General features: G+C 33.3%; 1 pseudogene; it reads right to left on the bottom strand.

Annotated features, from left to right (window-relative positions):
* Window positions 1-8,639: 8,639 nt before the first annotated feature.
* On the bottom strand, window positions 8,640-19,827 carry LOC143586671 (ent-kaurenoic acid oxidase 2-like; annotated as a pseudogene).
* Window positions 19,828-22,936: the final 3,109 nt, after the last annotated feature.

Raw genomic sequence — 22,936 nt, 5'->3', positions numbered from 1 at the left:
AGTCAAAAAACTAGCAAAGTGTTTCTAAATGTTTGATATTTCACAGTACCTAGAGAAGAGAATGTTGAAGCAGATGCCCTAGCATATTTAGCTTCATCCTTCAAGATGCCAGAAGGTGTCAAGATTCCTATCATACATATCCTGAGCCCAACAATAGGAGAGCAAGGTGTCAACGAAATATCAGTCGATGATGAAGATACGGGAGTCAAAAATCCTGAAGATAACAAAAATTCTTGGATTATCCCAATCAGGAGATATATTCAGGATGGAGTTATCCCCAAGGATGAAAACCCAAGGGCTTTTCGCACAAAGGTAATCCCATATACTATAATGAATGATATATTATACAGGAAATCTCTTGCATGACCATATCTTAGGTGCTTGGAGAAGGCAGAAGCTCAAGAAGTACTTCAGGATATCCATGAAAGAGATTGTGGGAATCACACTGGGAATAGGATACTTTTGGCCAACGATGAAGAGGGATGCTATGAATTATTCTCAGAAATGTGATGCATGTCAGATACATAGCAACATTTTGCATTAGCCAGCAGAACCCTTGTACCATGTTATATCCCTTTGGCCTTTCATGAAGTGGGGAATGGGTATTGTGGGAAAACTACCAAGAGCATCAGGAGGAAAAGTCTTTATGCTGGCTATGACAGATTATTTCTCGAAGTGGATTGAAGCGAAAGCTTTTGTTCAAGTCAGAGAGAAAGAAGTTATCTCATTCATCAAGCGCAATATCCTGACAAGATTTGGATCCCAGCAGAGATAATGTGTGACAATGGCTCACAATTCATCGGCAATAGAACAACTAACTTATGTGCCAGTTGGGGAATCAAGATGATCACTTCAACACCTGTCCATCCTCATGCTAATGGTCAGGCCGAGTCAAGCAACAAAATCATTATCAATAACCTGAAGAAAAAGTTGGGGTCTAAGAAAGGGAAGTGGGCCGAGGAACTACCTTTTGTTCTTTGGGCGGATAGAACCACTTCAAAGAATGCTACTAGTCAGACTCCTTTCTCATTAGTATTTGGAGCTGAAGCAGTTATCCCGAAAGAGATGGTTATCCCTACAGCTAGAGTTAGTCATCAGAAACCTGAAGATAATACTCAAAGTCTAATTGAAGATCTAGATGCGGTAGAAGAACTCAGGGATTTAGCGAATATCAGAATGGCCTCTTATCAGCAGAAGATAGCAAAGTCCTGCAACAAGAATATCAGAGTTCGTAGATTTCAAGAAGGGGATTTAGTTCTCCGAAAAGCTTTTCAAAATACTACAAATCCTGCGGATGGAAATCTTGCACCAAAGTGGGAAAGTCCTTACTTGATTGAGTCAGAAGCAGGAAATGGGGCATACAGATTGTCTACTTTGGATGGTGACCTATTACCAAGAGATTGGAATGCTATTCACCTCAAAAAATATTTTATGTAAGACCTCTATCCCGAGGATAATTTAACAGTGATGATAAACAACTGAGGTATGTATTTGAATTTATATTTTTATTCATTTTCAATATTATTATTATTTTATCATGGTACTGACTTAAGCATCGGAGGGGGTGTTAGCAAGGCTAACACCCACCCCTCACTTAGATTTGACTGTTTTATAGCCTGAAAATATGTGGTATTCCCACATGAAATGAAATTAATAAGGGCCTTGTCGCCAGTCTATTCCTAAGGTTTAAGAGGTTTCCATCTCTTCTATGGGCCTTGTCGCCAGTTTCTTCGGGCCTTGCCGTCAGCTGAGGTATTATTCGATGCCTTCTAAGGTTTAAGGGGTTTTCACCTCTTCTTAAGATCGCCTGTAGCGCATGTTTATTCAGCCGTAGTTCGAGAGGCAGGGCCAGCACATGAAATATAGTGACTTGTTACCTTGCTATCCTCAGCTATTGGTTTGAATCTAAAGTCAATAGTAGATGTACCTTTCCTAAGGTTTAAGAGGTTTTCACCTCACATAAGGGCCTTGTCGCCAGTTTATTCTTAAGGTTTAAGGGGTTTTCACCTCTCAAAAGGGCATTGTCGTCAGTTTATTCCTAAGGTTTAAGAGGTTTTCACCTCTTCTAAGGGTTTTGTCACTAATATATTTAGGCCTTGTCGCCAGTATATTTAGGCCTTGCCACCACTTCATTTGGGCCTGATCGCCAGAATTTCTGAATTTATTTTCAGGATAATGTTAACATTGCAGGTCTATCGGTATATCCCTAGGATTGGAGGAACATTCTGAAAAGTAATCTTACTATAAGGATAATATGGTCTACACATTATCAAAGTTAGTAGCTATATGATTATGGTATGATTTCCTATTTGTGAATATTCTATATTAGTTATCTTATTTATATGACGAATTTTATGACTTGGTATTGGTTTATTGAATTTAGCTTAAACTGTTATTAAAGAATTTCATTCCTAATAAACTCAGTTTTTTCTAAAAGATTTAATAACAGAAACGAGGATAAAATACCAACATAAGTCATAAAAAGTTGTTATACAAATATTATAGTGCAGGAAATGATGATTCGGGTTTCACTCAAAACAGAGCCCATCCACCTGAACCATCAAATTGTTCAAAAACATGAAATAAAAGTTAGCTTGGGCTTCGTCCTGAACCAGGATCCCTCCACCCAAACCATTATCCTAGGCATGTTATATTATCCATACATAACCAAAACACAAATTGTTCAAACAAACCGAAAACACATCAAATTAACCTGGAAACCAGGTTCAAACCTTGTCACCATTACCCTAATCACCCTCCTTATTCTCCGCTTCCGCCACCTCACTAGCCCTCGTCTCCTTCATCGCCTCACTAGCACATGTTTCCTTCGTCTCTTCTGAAGTACTTGGAACCTCATCTTCTTCCACTTTTTCACCCCTCAGTATCTTCAGCTTCTTTTCCCAAGCTACAGAATTCCAGGAATCCATCGCATATCCCTTTGCCTTCACCTTCTCTGACATCTTGAGCATCGACTCCAGGATACTTGTAGCTGCAGACTTCTTGGCTTCTTCAATAAACTCGGTTTTCTCCAGCTTGAAGGAAGCTTTAAGATCCATAATCTCCTTTTCCTTCTTTTTGTGAAGCTTGATCTTTGTGTCTACTGCATGTTGGAGTTCGGCAATCTTGCCTTCAGCTTCTTTCAGAGCCAATTCAGCATCATCTTGGAGCCTTTGTTGAAGATTGGCAAGAGCTTGCAATTTCTCCCCAATTTCAGCAGTGTTCATGCCAACGAAGGGCTCAGTCTCGGCTGAAGTGGTGGCCTTCCTATTCTTCTAGACAACGCTCTTTTGGCGAGTAGTTGGAATCCTCGGCTTTGGGGAAAGAGTCTTGGAGTGCTCTTGCTTCACCACGGTTTTGTCTTCAATAAAGTCGTCCAAGTCGATCAAGCTGAAGGAAGATTTTGGTTTTGGCATCTCTGCACGATAATTTATCAAGTTATTCTCAAGAAAGTGAAATCCTAAGAATTCTAGGAAATACCCAAGATACTTACCAGAAGACATACTTTCAAGAGACTTCGCGGAAGTCGTGCTGGTTTCCCTTATTTCTTCTTCAAACCGAAATTCCCTTTCTTGTGCCGGAATTGTGAACAAACCTTTAAGCCTTCGATTCGTATCTTTCCTGTACCTTATCAAATCCTCAAACACAACTGCAAAAAAAAGGCCGTATTAATACAAACTGTTTGCCAAAAATAAATTCTATCATAAGGATTTCCTACCTTTGTGAACCCATTTAACAGGCAAGTTTACTCCATCGAGAATAGAGTCACGGCGAACGAAAAAAAATTTCTTCTTCCAATCGTGATCATTACCAGACACCTTGGGACCATGTAAAGTCGGCTGGATTTGGATTGAAGGCAGTAGCGGTGAGATCCGTGTGTACGGAGGTTATAGGTTGCGGCTATCTCAAGGATTCCTATGGACAATTCATGGGTTCTATTCAAACGATCTATTGTAGACAAGACTCTCCACACCATTGGCATGACTTGAGAGTAAGAGAATCCGGTAATATTGAAGAACTCCTTAATGAGCGAAGAAAATGGATACGAAAAACCGATCGAAAGAGGTAATAGAAAAAGAAAACCCAGGTTTTGGAAGAAAAGTCAGCTTTGGCTTTGGGGTCGAATGGTCTGATGACGGACTTGGTGGGTAACAAGTCGGAGTCTTTGAGAAATCGAATATCAAGGTCGTTGAAAAGACATTGATCTTCATCGGTGGCGGGGATGTGACCTTGATCGATGAAATCTTCAGAGGTTGCGAAGGATTTAGCAATCGAGGGGTTCTTTTTCTCATTATCGTTCGAATTAAAAAAGCTTCAGAATATTAAGAAGATGAGGAAGAGAGAAACTGACCTGAATATCAAGCGAAGGAGAGAGTATTATGATTAAGAAATTGGGATGTGGATTAATTATAACCTAGAAAGGACGGTTTTAAGTTTTCCTCAATTCGCGTGCCGCCCTTTCAAATCGCAGAAGATATTTTTATTTTTGAAATTTAAAATTTTTTACAGCTGGCACACGCTAACTGTAAAAATTGGGGGCAATTGTTGGGAGCAGATTTTTATCCTCAGGATTGATCACGATTAAAAGATTTTAACCTATCCTGCCGGTGCAAGTATTCTGAGGATTACATTTGACTAATTCAATTGTCCTTTATTATTTTGTTTGTTTTGCAGATAAGACCACGTGTTTAATATGCTAATAAGAACGTGGGTTTGCAACGGCTGTTATTAGGGCTTCGTCAACCTGAACGTGGGCAGCAACGAGTAGTGGAGGACTTAGTCTAGGATTTTATCCCGGATTTCTCGGAATTTCTGTTATAATTTTTGTTTATATAATCGAGCTGATATGATCATTAGAACACACACTTCACTCACTTAGCTATCAAAACACATTGTAACACTTAGCATACGATCATTGATCAGCTCCACCAGTTGTAACCACCTTTTTGTTATTAATAAAAGAGGCGGTGATAGTTTTTACCGTTCGGGGGGTTTTTTGTGCCGGAGATCCACACGATCAAGGGTTTTTTCCCTCGAAATCAAATCATTGTGTTTATTTTATTCTTGATCAAGCACTCTACCTCACATACGAATTTGATCACTAAATTACCTTGTTAATTTTTGACCGAAACAATGGTATACCCGGCTTTTAAAGTTATCAGGGTTTAGTGAGACCCATGACCGCTTATTATTATTATTATTATTATAAAATTGTTTGTTAATTATAATAATATCTTTATAAAAAAATATGGATATTAAATTTTAGTAAATCCCCATTTTATAGGATTTTTATATCAAATATCTGATAATATTAATTTTTAAATAATGATATGCAATAACCCGTTTAAGGGTTATCTGGGTTTGGTGAGACCCATACCCATGAATTCGAGTCAAATGCATGAGAAATCTTCATTAAAAAATAAAACAATCTGATTGCTTGAGAGAATTTAGGGAGTCTTCGATTATATATATATATATATATATATATAAATTTATGCTTATGATTTTAAATTTTAAGTATCAAACTATTTTTTCCAACAAAGTTATAGGTTCAAGATTCCATTGAGGTTACAAGACAACACTGGAGTTGCCTCTCTGACTGTTTTCGATCATGAAGCTCGAAAGATGTTGAAAAAGTGTGCCAGAGAATTACTTTATAAGTTCATTGAAGTATAATTTTATCCAGTTTTAGATATGTAAAACTCATTTGAAGAAACTTATTTTAATTACCTTTTTATGACTTTCACTTTTTCTAAATGATGGTCTTTCCATGATTCCACTTGAATTGACTGACTTATTGGGAAAAAAGTATGCCTTTAAAATCGAGATTACTGACTACAACATCACTAACAACTACAACACTTTTACCATCAAGAAGTTTACTGATGATTCCTCGATCATATCTAAATTGGAATCAAAGTTTGAGGTTGATGAGGTTGTATATCTGATACATGTTATATGTTTTATACATGCATCTTTTTGTATACTAAATCAATTGCTTTTTACAATTTAGGTTGACCTTTCCCAGTTAACCACTGTTAGATCTCTTGATTTTCAATCTCAAGAGACATCTAATATGAAGGTAAATTTTTTATAGAGCAAAGTGCCAAAATTGTTCCTAAGGTTTGGTCATTTTTGCGACTTTCGTCCAAAAAGTTTGTTTTTTGCATATGGACCATCAAGGTTTCCCAGTTTTTGCCAATTAAGTCCAAATTGTTAACTTCGTTAATTTTGATCGTTAACATAGGGGCAAATTGGTCTTTTTATACTGTTATTAAAAAAAGATAAAAAAAACAATGATACCCTAAACAAGATGATCAAGTATCACTGCAGCAGTATTAAACATTTAAACCTCATTTTCAAAATCTTTCAAAATATCTTCCCTCCCTACTCCACTGTGTAAAATGGCGGCGGCGCAAGAGATTACCGAAACGGAGCTTATCATTCTTTCCTCCGGTGGCATGTCCAACCTACAGCGGCGGCGATGAAGTCCCGACCACCTCTAGGCTCGTCTTTTCCGGTAATAGCTGAAAATCAATCGCCTTTGTGCAATCTAGAAACCAATGGTTTGCTCTGATATACTTCGCCCTCTGGAACATCTCTCTCATTTTTCATCTCACCTGAAAAACGTGAAGATCCGCCTCTGCTTGATCAGATCTCCCTCGTCTTCGATTTTATAGATTTGGCAGAGGTGGCAGTAGTGTCCAACAGTGGTTGTTGTGTCTGGCTGATGAAGATGGTGGGCGACAATGGTTGCGGTGGCTGGATATGGTTGTAGCAGCTCGGGAAGATGGTGGCCGACATGGTCTCCGGGAAAGCCACATCTCCAAGTGTCAGAAGTGTGTGGGGTACGATGTCGGAGTTGGTTGCCGGGAAACCACCCATCTCCAGTGATGACGACTGGTGGTGGTGGGGTGGCTCATGGTGGTGGTGAGAGTGACGATTTCGGTTTGGTTGAAAGAGAACAATGGGTTTTTATTTTATTTTGTTTTTAATGTATAATGTATAACAAATAGGAAAAAATAAAACTAGGTTTAAAATAATAAAATAGATATAGTGGTAAAAAGACCAATTTGCCCTTAAGTTAACGATCAAAATTAACGGAGTTAACGATTTGGATGTAATTGGCAAAATGTGGGAAACCTTGATGGTCTACATGCAAAAAACAAACTTTTTGGATGAAAGTCGCAAAAATAACCAAACCTCAGGGACGATTTTGACAATTTATTCATTTTTTATATATACAAAACTTTATATTACTACTATATGTTAACTTAATATATTTGTCATATGGTTATTGTGACAATAAACTTTTGATTTTTTTATTTAAGGACACAATTTCAAGCACAAGTGAAAATGACACCCCCTTATCTGTTATGTCAACAACTCATGGAAATGTCATCTTGACTGAAGAAGCTTATGTTCAAAGAAGTTCTCATTCTGAAGTGAATCTAAAGCAAAATTTGTTAGATGTTTACGATGTTGATGAAGCCCAAGCTGAATCTTCAAGCAAAGCCCATCGTCAAGACAATCAAGGTCCGAAAGTATATGTCAAGAAACTCTTCACTCCAAAGCTGGAAAAATAAGTTCATTTTGGCATATTTGAAAAAAACTCTGTTTTCGTGTGTTTGTTGTTTTCCAAGTTTCGTTTACTTTGTTTCCTGTTTGAACTTTTAGTATCTTTATGTTTTTCTGAAGTTGAATGTTTTAATTTGCAAGTGTTTTTAATGAACAAGGTTTATTTTCAGTTTCTATTATGTTTGAAATTTTATTGTTGACAAATTGTTGTCAACTAAGTTTGATTATAATATTATTATTACAAGTTGATGTTATTTCATATAACATCATCTTCATGTAATACTAAATCAATCAAAATGCAAAGTATTAACGATACAATTGTTTCAACTTTATATACGAATTGTACATATTGTCATTGAAGTTGCTGCATACAATCAATTCTACAAGGATTAACTTTTAATTTTTGATAAGAGTGATACAAACATGTAATCTTATTATCTTGTGAAAATTGTATCTTTATCATATGTTAAAAAGTTACCAACTAAATTGTAATAGAAATTAACAGGTCTACACATAATTCACTTTTGTTAAGAGCTGTTTTTTTTCTCTAATTTATTAATTTCTTACTTTATTTAGCTTTCTAATATAAACTTTATATTAATTTTAATGATATAAATTGAAACTTGCACTATTATATATTTTATTGTTCTTGTTTAATTATAATCTCCTGTCATACATAGGTTATAACTCACGGGAGTCATAAATGATTATTATTTTTCGATCTTAAATGACATTTAGAAGTAGATAAGACCTGCATTTCTACTCACATGAAATTAATATTCAAGTGTAAATGAAACATTGTTAGATATAATTTGTATTTATTAATCATAAACTATTCATAATAACTTCATAATGTTCAATACCCATACACGGGTTATAACCTAGTAAAATATAAAAATAACCATGCATGATGACACTTTATAAGACACTTGGTTTAACAAATAGCAGGATAGCAAATGAAGCGGAAACAAAGCATGTTCAGTTGTACACACGACATTATCCTAGTCCGTCATGCTTACAACGTTATTTATACACCTAGTAACCTAGTAACTACCTACGCTCATTCAGTTGGATACTTTAACTACCCTTCCCACACAGTTGTCTTTGGGCCTTGGATGAGGCAGGTACCTCACTGGACAGCTTGGATTCTCCATTTCAAGTCAACAATATAAATCAAATATATTTGATCAATATTTCATCATACATATATATAAAAAATATTGATAACACAAAGTCACAAATATATATAGCGAAAAAAGAGAGGTCTTATATGAACCAATATATTTTAAGAAACGACAACGAGAGAACGACATATGAATTTGTATGTCTTTGAATGTGACGTATAAGACACTTATGTAACTAAATGTTTTTCTCTCACACTAGCGCTGGTATATAAAAATGTACTATCTACTTCTTAGTCTATTAGGCTACTAGATTGAGGCCCGTGTATTACACAAGTAATTGATGAATATTGTAACTTTAACTATTAAGTGAATTATAGTCAACAAAATAATCATATATTTGTTAATACAATTACAATTTATAAGAAAATTACAGAAATTACATAACTAAGATAACACAAATATGGTACAATAAGTTGTCCCTCCGTCTCACTAGAAGTGTCATGGTTTGAAAAACCCAAAGTTTAAGGTAGATTGAATGATTACTTTTTTCTTGCTTACTAAATGACAACAATGCCCCTGAAAATTGGGTCCATCAATATTGGTTGTTAATGTTAATTGTGTGTGTTTAAGGGTAAATTTGGAAATTAACTAATAAATTTTGAAAGTGGACATTTGTAATGGGACAAACAAAAAAAGAAACATTGACACTTTTAATGGAACGGGTGGAGTAAAATCTTCCTTGTACACTACATTTGTGATTGTATTGGTTGATATACATTGTTTATCAATAATCAAAATCTTTAGGCTATGTCTGCTTGTAACTCTTTATAAGATAACATATATGTCTGTATGACAAATAAGGTTATTCAAGTATATACCGCGACCCTAGATAAATTATAATATATATCCATAAAACTAACAAAAAAATATTCATACACATAAAATAACATACATTTTGATCAATTAATATACATGATGTCATTTGAGATCATTTCCTCATGTTTATCCAAAAAATGATTATCCCAAAAAAACAGATTACCTAAACTTTGATGATATAATCATCATTAGAATCTGAAATTGATTAATCATGATAAATTATTTGTTGTTATTAATATTCTGCATATGAAAAATTTTAATTAATTTTATATATTAAAATTAACAATTGTATAATCAATAAACATATAAAACCCAAAATTTAAATATAACAAAATGATTTGTTTCATTTCATATGAATGGAAAATGACAAAGACATACTAACCTTAAAGTCATGTTCAAATAACACTATTTTTTTTTTAAAATAAAAAATTGTGTATAGCTTTATTATTTTAAATATAAACTATAATAGAAACTTTAATTATGTACTACCCAACAGGTTACACTAACATAACCTCAAATCATTGTATTTGTCTAAAATTAAGATTACTAAGTAATATAATATTGAAATGATTTGAAGGAATAACTGATGAAAACGATATTCTAGGTTTTCATATCTTAAATGATTTTTGGAAAGCGAAAATAATGGAAAAGGATTGAAACAGATTTTTTTGTTAAAAAATTTGAATGCTTTTAATTAATTAATTTGTCTTATAAAGCATATTAAATTTAATAAATTTGAACAATTAAAAAAAAGTATAAATCAAGTCATATGTTTCTGGAGCATTTTTGTCTTAAGTTATGAAAGAAAATATTGAAAACTAAATATTGATCTTCTTGTTGCTAACATTTTATACTGCACAAAAAAGTCATATAAATAAATGATAGATAGTTCATATAGTAAATCGTATTCATATGAATTATAAATATAATATTCAACTTCAATGATTTAATACTAAACACCGAGATATATATATATATATAATGTATTCTTTATGTTTGCAATATTTATATAAAATGGTTGGAAAAAATTAAGAAAATACAAATTTTCTTAAGTTCAAATAATATGAGAAAGTTTTAAATCTAAATTTGAAACAAATCTTATATAAAAAATTATGCATTGCTGCTCAAATCCTGGTTTAAAAACAAGTTATAGTTTACCTTGATTTTAATTACCTGTGATTTTAAAATTTTATTCTAATAGGTCTGCAACTTCAATTTTGATATTTTCTTATTTTATTATCTTTCAACATTAATGTTAAGGAATGAATCGAATAGGATTTACATTCAAGAAAAATAAACTTCAATTCATATATTGAAATGAATCAAAATATAAGGATTGAAGAGACGTGGATCGACTCGCTGGTAGACGATCTACTTTCCTCGGGTGTGATTATACTATTTCACCGATGGTTTTCTTGGATCTGTGTTCTTCCACCTACAAAATGAACAGCACCGTTAACTTACCCCTCAGAAAGGGACAGAGGGGTCCTCTTTGGGGTAACCCTCCGGTGTGAGAATAAGTATTTGTGGAGAAGATAATAATATGTGAGAGTAAGGAATTTGGAGGGTATTGCTTAATAGCTGAATACTCTGTGTGATTGTGTTACTGAATGTAACTGTCTGTGATTGAATGTAATTGAATATGATTGAATGTGATATGATTCAGTGAATCATTCAGTGTCTCTCCTTGTGGAGTTGATGCTGTATTTATAGTGCTAGGGTTTCCACTGATTGGGCTCAGCCTTGTTGGCCTCCTCCAATTGCTCTGCGCCACGTGTCCTCTGGGACACCTGGTGCTTTCTCATTGGTTATAATCACGTGGTAGCACATGGGTTATGCTGAGTTGTCCACCTTTCATTTGGCAGCTGTCAACATCAGCATATTCTTATTCCTTAAAAAGATACCTTCTGGAAGGTTGTCTGACGTGCACAATCAAGGTTGCCCTAATCCTGATTTGGATAAGGACGAGGTTGATTAAGTGCATGTGTGATATGCGCCAATCCTGAGGATGCGCGAGGTCTTCTCTTTATTCTCACGCGCAGATGTTTCATGCGCAGATGTGATATGCACGAGCATGTGATATGCGCCGCGCGCTGATACGCCGCGCGCATATGTGATATGCGTGAGCACATGTGATGCCTGAGCATCTGTGGTGCCTGGGCATATGATGCCTGAGCATGTGTGGTGCCTGGGCATATGATGCCTGCGCATATGTGATATGCGCCATGCGCATAGGTTTTGGCTTTGTGCCTTCGTAATGTCTTGATTCCAAGCCTGTTGTCTATATCTTGTGGGTTGACCCGCCTCGCTCGGTGTTGAGGCGAGTACATACCCCTTCAAGGATCAATATTGAAATGTTGAAAAAATAAAGAGGAAGAGAGCTATGAGAGTGACAAGTGGCAAAAATAGGTAGTCATATATTAGAATAGATAGATGTGTAGTGGATGGGCTACAAAATGGGGTGTTTTGCGCCATGTGAGGCCCGGTCAGCAAATGATGAGTTTTTGTTTTTTAGGTGTAATGGTGTTGTGACCCTATATATATATAAGGGATGGTTCAATAAAGAAATGAAATTACTGCGATAAATGAATATGAGTCAATAGTTTTATTTTAGGTTTTAGAAGCTTAAAGATAAATTAAGAAAGTATAAATGCATATCTCTCTTCAATTAATATAACTAATCAAATTACTATAATTGAAAACTATTAAGAATTCATTTATTTTTATAACTTATTTTTTGTCTCTTAAATTTTTATCCTACACAAGTACAATTTATTTATACGTTAAATTTCTTTCCATCCAAATTTCTTCCAACTCAATATATAAATATCCATCAACACATAGTTACATTGTGATAAATAATACAAAAAACTATTTTACATGTGTTAGCATTAAATATCAAAAAAAAATACAACCTACACAAAAATATATAGCCTACACATGTTCTGAGAATAAGAAAATATATAACCTACACACAAAATTTATCATCAATAAAATACACATGCACACGAAAACATATAACCTACACACGAAAATTTTATCATACACAAATACAAAATATTCATACATTAAAAAAATTTCTATTTAAAACCAATTTCTTCTAACTCAACTGATCAATATCTATCAACACGACGTAGTTACATTGTGATGAATAATACAAAAACCTATCTTACATATGTTTGCATTAAATGTGAAATATACAACCTGCACAATAACGTACATATAACCCACACTTGTTCTAAGAATAAGAAAATATAACCTACACACGAAAAACATATAACCCACACACGTGTAGGATATGTGTATATTTGTGTAGTTTATATAATTGTTGATGTCGAATTTAATATGTAAGTTGTATGTTTTTTTGTATGTTGTACATTTTTATTGCTTAAAACAAGTGTAGGTTATATAATTTTGTGTATGTTGTATATTTATTGTTTATATTTAATGGACATTGTATGACATTTTTTTTTATTATTTATGACAATAGTTTTTCTAGATATATCAATTGAAAAAAAAATATATTATGTTTTAATATTTATTGTTAAAAATTACGCATTGATATATGCTAATAAATTGAGTGGAAAGAAATTGTTTTTTAATATAAAGAACTAGTATTATATGAATAAATTGTATTTTTGTTAGATAAAATGAAGAGAATGTAAATAAATATAAAACTAAATTAGTATTTTTATCTTTTTAATTATTATAGTTAAATTATGTAGATATATTAATTAGAGAGAGATTTATCATGATTATATTAGTTGTACTGATAGGAGAGATAGTGTGCATTTATATCTTTTTCATTTATTTTTACGCTTTTAAAACCTAAAATAAAACTAGTAACTCATATTCATTTCTCGCAGTAATTTCATTTTCTCTTGAACTTAAACATATACATATATATATATATATATATATATATATATATATATATAGGGGATGGTTCAAGAGAGAAATGATATTATTGTAAGAAATGTAAGAAATGAATATGGACCACTAGTTTTGTTTTAAGTTTTAAATGCTTAAAGCTAAATAAAGAAACTATTAATTATTCTCTTTCTTCAATTAATATAACTAATAAACCATAATACTTATTTATTTAATTAATATAACTAATTAAATTATTATAATTAGAAAATATTAAGAACTCATTTATTTTTATAACTTACTTTTTGTTTCTTGAATTTTTATCCTACACAAGTATAATTTATTCATACATTAAAATTTATTTCTATCCAAAACTAACTTCTTCCAACTCAATATATTAATATCCATCAACATATACTTAGATTATGATGAATAATACCAAAAAACAATTTTACATGTGTTTGCATTAGATATCAACAAAAAGCATACAACCTACACAAAAGCGTATAATCTACACTTATTCTAAAATTAAAACAACATATAAGTTACACACGAAAAACATTTAACCTACACACAAAATTCATCATCAATAAAATACACACGCACACGAAAACATATAACCTACACACAAAAAACATATAACCTACACACAAAAATTTTATCTTACACAAATACAATTTATTCATACGTTAATTTCTTTTCAAAACCAATTTCTTCAAATTCAACATATCAATATCCATTAACACGTAGTTACATTGTGATGAATAATACAAAAAACTATCTTACACATGGTTGCATTAAATGTCAATAAAAAATATACAACCTGCACAAAAACATATAACATACACTTATTCTAAGAATAAGAAAACATATAGTTTACATATGAAAAACATATGACCTATGCATGTGTAGGGTATGTGTATCTTTGTGTAGTTTATATAATTGTTGATGTCGAATTACATATGTAAGTCATATGCTTTTTGTATGTTGTACGTTTTTATTGCTCAAAGCAAGTGTAAGTTATATAACTTTGTGTAGGTTGTATATTTATTGAACTTAAATACGTTGCTATATGCTAAAATATTGAGTGAAAATTATTTTTTTAATATAAAGAAATAGTATTATATGAATAAATTGTATTTATGTTGAATAAAATGAAGAATGTGTAAATAAAAAATAAAACTAAAGTAGTGTTTTTATCTTTTTAATTATTATAGTTAAATTAGTTAGATATATTAATTAGAGATATTTATTATCGTTATATTAGTTGTATTAATTGGAGAGAGAGAGTGCATTTATTGTTGCATTTATATCTTTTTTATTTATTTTTAAATACTTAAACCCTAAAATAAAACTAGCGGCCCATATTCATTTCTCTCATTTCTTACAATAATTTGATTTCTTTCTTGAACTTAAACATATATATATATAGGGGAAGATTAACGTCAAATGAAATTAACGTGCTAAACGTGAGAATTAAGTAGAGCAATTATATATACTAGTAGAGTAATTATGTAATTACATCATAGAGTAATTATCATAGAGTAATTACATAATTACTCTACTTGTATATATAATTACTCTACTTGATTCTCACGTTTAGAACATTAATTTCATTTGTATTTGATCCAAACCCTATATATATATATATATAACACAAACAAATATAATAATAATAAAAAGAAAAGGAAGCAGGCGATAAACGGTTGCCCCCCTCGCCCGGGGGCGTTGTTCTCACCCATCATCACTGGATTTTGCCCGAATTCGCTGCCCACTACGGGTGGCCTTATTGGTTATGAAAAAAACACACCCATGTAAATAAAAATAAACATATATGAGTGTGGATTGGAGAACACTTTATAGAGAGAACAAGTTGAATATATATAAAATAGGTTATTTATTTTCCTTTCTTAAAATTTTTAAATATAACAAAATCATTTAAACATATATTTTAAACAAATTTTATGGAACTTATACATGTGAAGGTAAACGGCTAAAAGTTAAAAGAATATATAAACAAATTAGTTTTACTTTTTTTTTTACGTACATAGCATACATATTTATAGGTAAAAACTGAGGATTTATACAGATTCAATTATCCATATTTTTTCTAGCTATAGTTTAGTGTTACACAATAAGCTTACTTGTATTTTAGGAGAAAATGATGGAGGAAGATAGAAATCTCTAGCTTGGCAAGGGTGTATCCAGGGCAAAGTCTACTTCCTCCTCCAAATGGAACAAAAGTTCCTGGTTTTGGTACATACCCCTGGTCAACATGCAGGCTCATATTAGTCAAAGACTACAACTCACAAAGTCATTAGTAAATACAAATACAATCAACAAATTAAAGACTTACATCCCATCTTAAAGGATCAAACTCTTTGGGTTGTGGGTAATATTCTGGATTATGGTGAACACTCCTATACCAAAGCAAAATCTTCCATCCCTTAGGAATCACATAACCTAATACCAAATAAAAAATTCATATATAAGGGTTTTCCAATTCAAAAAGCGGTAGCGGCATAACTTGTTGCCCGATTGCCTTATGTTTCGATGTAATCACTACATTTTATTTAAAGACAACATTTATATAGTTTTTTCATATATAAGTAACTAATAATAGTAATGGGGTTTATTATATATTTAAGATCGAGTTTATGACCGAACCTTTGAACTCGACATCTTCTTTGGCTTCTAGAAATGTCATGAACGAAAACGACACCACGCGAAGCGTTTCATCAATCACCTTAGACATATACTCCATTTGTCTATACTCGTTTAGGGTCAACCCCTTTTGTTCCGACCACATATTATTCGCGATCCTCTCTTGTTCTTCCTTGGCGGTTTGGAAAACATCAGGGTGTGCTTGGAGAAAGATAGTGGCCCACATTGTAATGTGTCCTGAAGACTCATGGCCGGCGTTTAAGTACGCAATTAACGTATCGATGATCTCTTATTGTCCAGTTTTCTTCCGCTGTCGTCTTCACACCCTAGGAGAAGATCGAGCATATCCTTTCGGTTAATCCCTTGAGGCGTCTCTAGTTTCTTCCTACGTTCGTTTATTATTCCATCCATAATGGTTGCGAGTTTCATTCTTGCCTATAAATGTGTAGTAATTCAATTGACTCGATTTCTAACATGACATGAAATTCATAGGTTTGGGTTCAGTTGACTCAATTCACGTTTCGCTAATGGGTCATGTTTGAGTTGACCTGATGGATTTGGGTCAGTTTCAAGTCAGGCCCATGAAATGTGTTTTTTACAGCTAATATTTATTTTAAAGTATTAATGTTCAAAAAACTTAAATCAAATTTCATGGGCCGGGTTCATGTTTACCATCATGAAAATATATGATGTGTTCACGTCAATGTGTTTGACACGATTTCCAAATTCGTGTTGTGTTTATGAACATGTCAATTATTCAGGTTCGTGTTGGGTTCAACCTACCAACCCGTAAACATGACCCATTTAAGAAATTTACATGTACAAGTGTATTTTGTAGCAAACAAAACACCAACATAACAAACCTTAAGGAGGTGTTTGGTAGAGGGATTTGATTAGGGAGAAATGGAATTAGAAATATTTCTTTTGTTTGTTTTCCACTTTTCATTTCTATTTCTCTAAAACTAGAGAATTCCATTTCTCTTTAAAACAAAGAGAAATCCATTTCTCAGCAGCCTCCTCATAGCATGTCACCACCTCGTCTCCGACCACCACCTCGTCTCCGGCCACCACCCCGTCTCCGGCCGCCACCTCGTCTCCAAGTCTGCAACCGCCACCTCGTCTCCAAGTCTGCAACCACCACCCCGTCTCCGCCGTTCGCAGTGGTGAACACAGAGATGGTAACCGGTTGTAGGTTGCAGGTGGTACGGGTGAACGGAGATTAGGGTTTCAAGTGGTGGTTCGTGGTAGGTTAGGGTTTTCAGATGGTCGGGTGATTGTGGTCGCAGGTGGGTGACAGTGGTGGTGGAAATCGGCGGTGGTCGCAGGTGGCTTCTGATTATCATCATCATCATCGCCACCACAACCACCACCACAAAATCTCCAAAGAGGCAGTGATGACAGATCTGAGCCTCCTTTTTCTATATCTTATGTTCTAAAAATTTGAATCTTTTTAATTTCTTGTGTACTGTGGTTGAAGAAGGGAATTTGGTGGCGGCAGCCGGTGGTGGTGGGCTGTGGTTGAAGAAAGGGCTGTGGTGGTGGTGCTGGTGGTGTGGGGCTGTGGTGGTGGGGCTGGTGGTGGTGGTGGGGCTGCGGTAGTGAGTGGTGTCAGGTTGGGTGGAGGTGGGGTTGGGTATGGTAGAGTTCTCTGTTTATTTTCTCGTGTACCAAACAAGAGAAATGATTCTCATTCTCCATACCAATTCTCTTTCTCTACAATTCAATTTCCATTTCTATTTTCTCTCATTTTCCATTCTCTGTACCAAACACCCCCTAAGTGCTTCATAGTATGCGAAACCGGGAATATTGATGGCCATGGCCCTAAGGCCACAGTTAAGCGTTGTGCACTCTTTCTCCAAGACCTCCATTAAGTGTTCAACCTCCGAGCTTAGAAAAATATACATAATTATCTTAAACGTTAACCTTCGGAGTTCGGTCAAGAACTCGATTCGGCCCATTTTTGACCATTTATCCAACGACGAGACCACATTGGTCTCGATGTTGGGGATGTACATCGAAAAGGATTCATGACCATTGATCGGTGTTTTAGTCAACTTACGAAGCCTTTTGTGTTCTTCATATGATATTCCAATAAACGATCTTCTTCCCGCGATTTCAACCGCAGAGTCGGGCCACCCTTGCTTGAACCTGTTGTCATCCAACAACACCTGTCTAACTACTTCGGGTACGGTCACGATGATGGCAGGACTACCGAACATAATTGACTTGTAAATACCACTCGACCCACATCTAAATATTGAAAAAAAGAATATTGTTTTGTGAAAATGATAAATAAAAAGATTTTGCTACATCAAATTTATCAAATATCATAGCATTTGAGAAATTAAAAACGCATAGGCGTTAAATATTGGTACACTGGCCCCAGATAATAGATACCACTGAAAATCAATATATATACAACTTGCACATATTATGCAATACGGGTCGTTTTAATCTCATTAGTGTTAGTTTTTGTCAGGTGAAATATGAATATAGCCCGTATAGAGTAATACGTGTATAGTCAAATTTTATAGTTGTTTTAGTTATTTTCCTTTTTTTTTTTTTAATAAAACTAAGCAATCAAATTGTAATTCCTTTTATACCTTTTTATAATACAACACTGATCATTCATCATGTAACAGACTAGATCTATAAATTTACATCTGTATCTCTATATGAGAGACCGATTCATTCACATGATTCAATACCAATTTAGTGGCCATTTAGAATTAGATGGATCTTTTTAAAACATATGAATCACCCAACAAAACATCATGAAATATGAATCAGTTTCTACTTAACAAGTTTTATTTTTGTTTTTTTTTTCTACTTTTTTTTATTATTGTTTTGGTTGGTTTGTCTGTTTCTTATATAATATTAAATATTTTTGAATGTTATATATAATTTGTTTAGATAAGTATTATATAATCTTACATTAATGCTAATTTAATTATATTATATTAAATAATATTATATAAATATTGTATAAATAAATTAACTTATGTTATATAAATAATTTATATTTTCATTCAACACAAATTATGACTTAAAAAAATTAAATATTCTATAATATAACTACTATATATAATACTCTATAAATATTAAATAACTTATAATCAATATTATACTTTAATACATGTTAGGAGGTTCTAGAGTTCTTAATTAACCTGAACTCGAAAATAGTTATAGTAGTCGGATGAACACGACACAAACCAGATGGTAACGCAAATTTTCACATACAAATTAATCTATATAAACTTTCGTTTAATCAATAAGTTATACAAAATACCAATCTTCAGCTTTGACATAAAATACCTGATTAATTTAAGTTACGATATGTTAAATATTTTTATTAGTTTTATAATTATTTAATAGCTTTCTTAGTCACTTACTAATTATTTGAAATTTCATAACTTCAAAAAGAAACAAAACATGCATGCATGCAAGAATAGAAAACTGAAACAAGTACAAAAGTGGGAATACGTAATGACCTTTGAACCAAAGCCGAGATGAACGAATCGGGATCGCTAGACTTGAAAGCTCGAAGGAAAGACCACATAATTCCGATGAGCGGCCAACCCAAATCACCCGGGGGCAAACGCTCCCTCTTAGTCTTCTCCATGTTCGTCTCGTAAATCCATATATTTACACTCTTTAATCCCCATTTCAAAACCACCATTAATCCCAACAAAATTCCCATATAATAACCAAATTCCATTTTCACATTCACAATCAAACAATATGTATATTGATAGATATATATACTTTGTATATATAGAGTGAAAGATAAGGATGAGGTTGGAGTGTCATGATTTATATAATCGTATTATGTAGACACCTATAATCATATATAAGATATGTACATGTTGATGTCACATTTGTTTTTATGTTAATTAAACGAGAATTATATTATATCATAAGATATGTAAATTGTTGAAATTGTATCTACGTTTGTTTGATAAGTATTTTAGGAAAATTATCAACCACACCTTACTAAGATAAACATCAACTAATAAAATTATCAACATATAATTACGCGGTTAGTCCCTGTTATTTCTATAAAGTAAAATGATTGGATACCAAGGCTTAAAGTCACATGTTTGGGAATTAATGTTTTAATTTTGTAACAATGTAATTACCTAACTCTAATTATTGTTTAATATTAACAAAAAATGATAGACATGTGCAAAAAATTGACGACATTATTGTGGTTACACCCTCACTCAAAATGTCATATTAGTCAGAACATGAAATTGTCGTACTATATATATTTACAATTGATATGCCGTGCAACTTAGATGAGAACATTTTATTGTAAAGTAAGAGTGATTTCTATCCATTTGTCTTATAAATAACGTACGATGCACATGATGAACATACTTGATACTAACCTATCAACACTGTACCGTTATTGTTATTATCGAAAACGGTACCAATATTCGTTTTAATAGTTTTTGATCAAAATAAACACATTTTATGGGTTCATACTTACATCAGACAATGCTTATTTGATGAAATCGTTGGAAATAAACATTTTTTTATCATAAACAATACCGAGTACGGGTACCGTAACCCACCGACTTATGTTCAGAATGATTACACCTGTAACGAATCAAACATAATTGACACCGACATAACAGTGTCGATATCGGTATTATTGGAACCAATGCCACATTTGTTCTAGCTTTAGATAGAAGAAACATATTCTATTTTTTAGATGTAATGTTTTATAAAATTCTGAATAATTTTTTTTTTGTCTAAGTTTTGATATAAGTTTTTTTTCAAAACCTAACTGACGTAATGTATGGGCATAACTCACTCATTTAGAGTGCATGCTTAAATTAGTTTTTTCTTATTTCTAAAATAAGAGCCAGATTAATATATCTAAATTACTATTTATGTAGTTCATTTCATTGCAAAAGAAAATAATTATTGTAAAAGGTAGCCTGAGCCGTCCACGAGTCCGAACAGACGGAGCCCCTAGCGGTCCACCTATTGAGGGATTCCTCGGATAAAACCCGACCCACACGCCCGCCAAACGGCACGACAACGAGGAGCCGGTAAAACCGGGTACTCGAACCCTGGCAAGCCAGAGTCATCCCTCATATCGGTGAAAGTGATGTATGAACCCCCTAGCTCTCACTAATAAAGTGAGTGCCCTACCATTGAGCCACATCCAATTTATATGTTATTTGACTTATATGTTGTGCCCCTTTTTATTTATCATTGTATTTTTTGTTTATTTTCGTCATTGTGTGTTTTTACTTGACATTAAGTGTTTTCCGGATTTTTTTTAACACAAAAGACGAGGGAAAAACTTAAGTTTTTCTGTTTTTTTCGTTTTTTATTTATATTTTGATTTATGATTTTTATTATTATTCTTTTAAACTTTTAAGGGTTTTTTTGTGTAATTACAAATCATTCTCACTACTCTCATTTTTATACATCTTTGCATTTTAACTTTCCTCTCTTAATTAAGTCTAGAATAGACCCAAGTTGCGGAAAAATTAAGAATCTTGAATAAATAAGCGTTTTTGTCAGGGTATCTATCCTAATCCGATTCTTACAAAATTTGGTTTATAAGTTCCTCATAATAAATAAGAATGTCTGGAATAAATTGAATACTTTTAAGTTTTAACTATTTTATGTAAATTCATTTGTTTAAATAATAAAAATTCAGAAACTTGAGTTAGACTGCTCATAAAATTATGAAATTTAATATATAGGCCTCTTGTTTTACAAGAAAGCTAATAAAAACTTATGATATCAGAGAACTTTAAATTGTTATTGATGTAGCCAATTGTTTAAATACACAGAGGAATCCTAATGAGTAAAGGAAAGCTAGTCAATACTTATCTCGAAAGGAAAACAAATTAATAATGAGATAAATAATAATAAAAGATAATTGTGATCCACATCCAAGTGCTATTCGTGTAGTTTAGTTGTAGTCAAACTCTATACTCCCCCTCAAGTTGGAACATGGAGATCACGAATGCCCAACTTGCCAAGCAAGAAACGTAATCGTTGAGCTCCAAGCGGTTTGGTAAACAAATCCGCAATTTGGTTCTTACCGTCAATGTGTAAAGGCAAAATTTCCTTAGATTCCACACGTTCTCGAACAAAACAACAATCCATTTCCACATGTTTCGTTCGTTCATGAAACACTGGGTTATTAGCAATATGTTGCGCTTACGTTGTCACAGTAAAGAGGAACGGGTCCAGTGAAATGAACTTGTAAACCTTCCAACAACCAACGCACCCACAAATCACAATACCTCACTGACAGTGGTCCCCATGGCCTGATATTCAGCCTCAGCTGAGGAACGAGAAACAACTGACTGTTTCTTGGTTTTCCATGATATTGGAGCACCCCCAAGCGTAATGAGATACCCGGTTCGCGATCGCCGGGTAAACTTACACCCTAGCCAATCGGCATCAGAATAAGCCACTAAAGCTAAACCACCTTCTTTGGGTAATAAAGTTCCTTGTCCGGGGGTTGTTTTTAAGTATCGAAGGATACGTATTGCTGCGTCCATGTGTTCTTGGCGAGGATCGGACACAAATTGACTTAATATATTGACCGAACAGGCAATGTTGGGTCGAGTTGCTTGAAGATACAAAAGTCTTCCAACAAGACGTCTATAGAGATTAGCATCCACCTTGTTACTTTCAAAACAATGGTCGAGTTTAAGGGTTTGTTCTATAGGAAAAAGGGCTAGGACGACATCCCAGATGACCACTATCTTCAAGGATGTCCAAAGTGTATTTTCTTTGGCTCAATACAAGACCGTCTGGTGTGCTTGTGACTTCAATTCCCAACAAGTACT

Source organism: Bidens hawaiensis, unplaced genomic scaffold, assembly GCF_021521415.1.
Source record: "Bidens hawaiensis isolate Kalapana, Puna unplaced genomic scaffold, B.hawaiensis_p1.1 tig00034761_1, whole genome shotgun sequence".
Classification (NCBI taxonomy): Eukaryota; Viridiplantae; Streptophyta; class Magnoliopsida; order Asterales; family Asteraceae; genus Bidens; species Bidens hawaiensis.
Note: the sequence above shows the minus strand (reverse complement) of the source record. Positions and strands in the feature narration are given on the sequence as shown.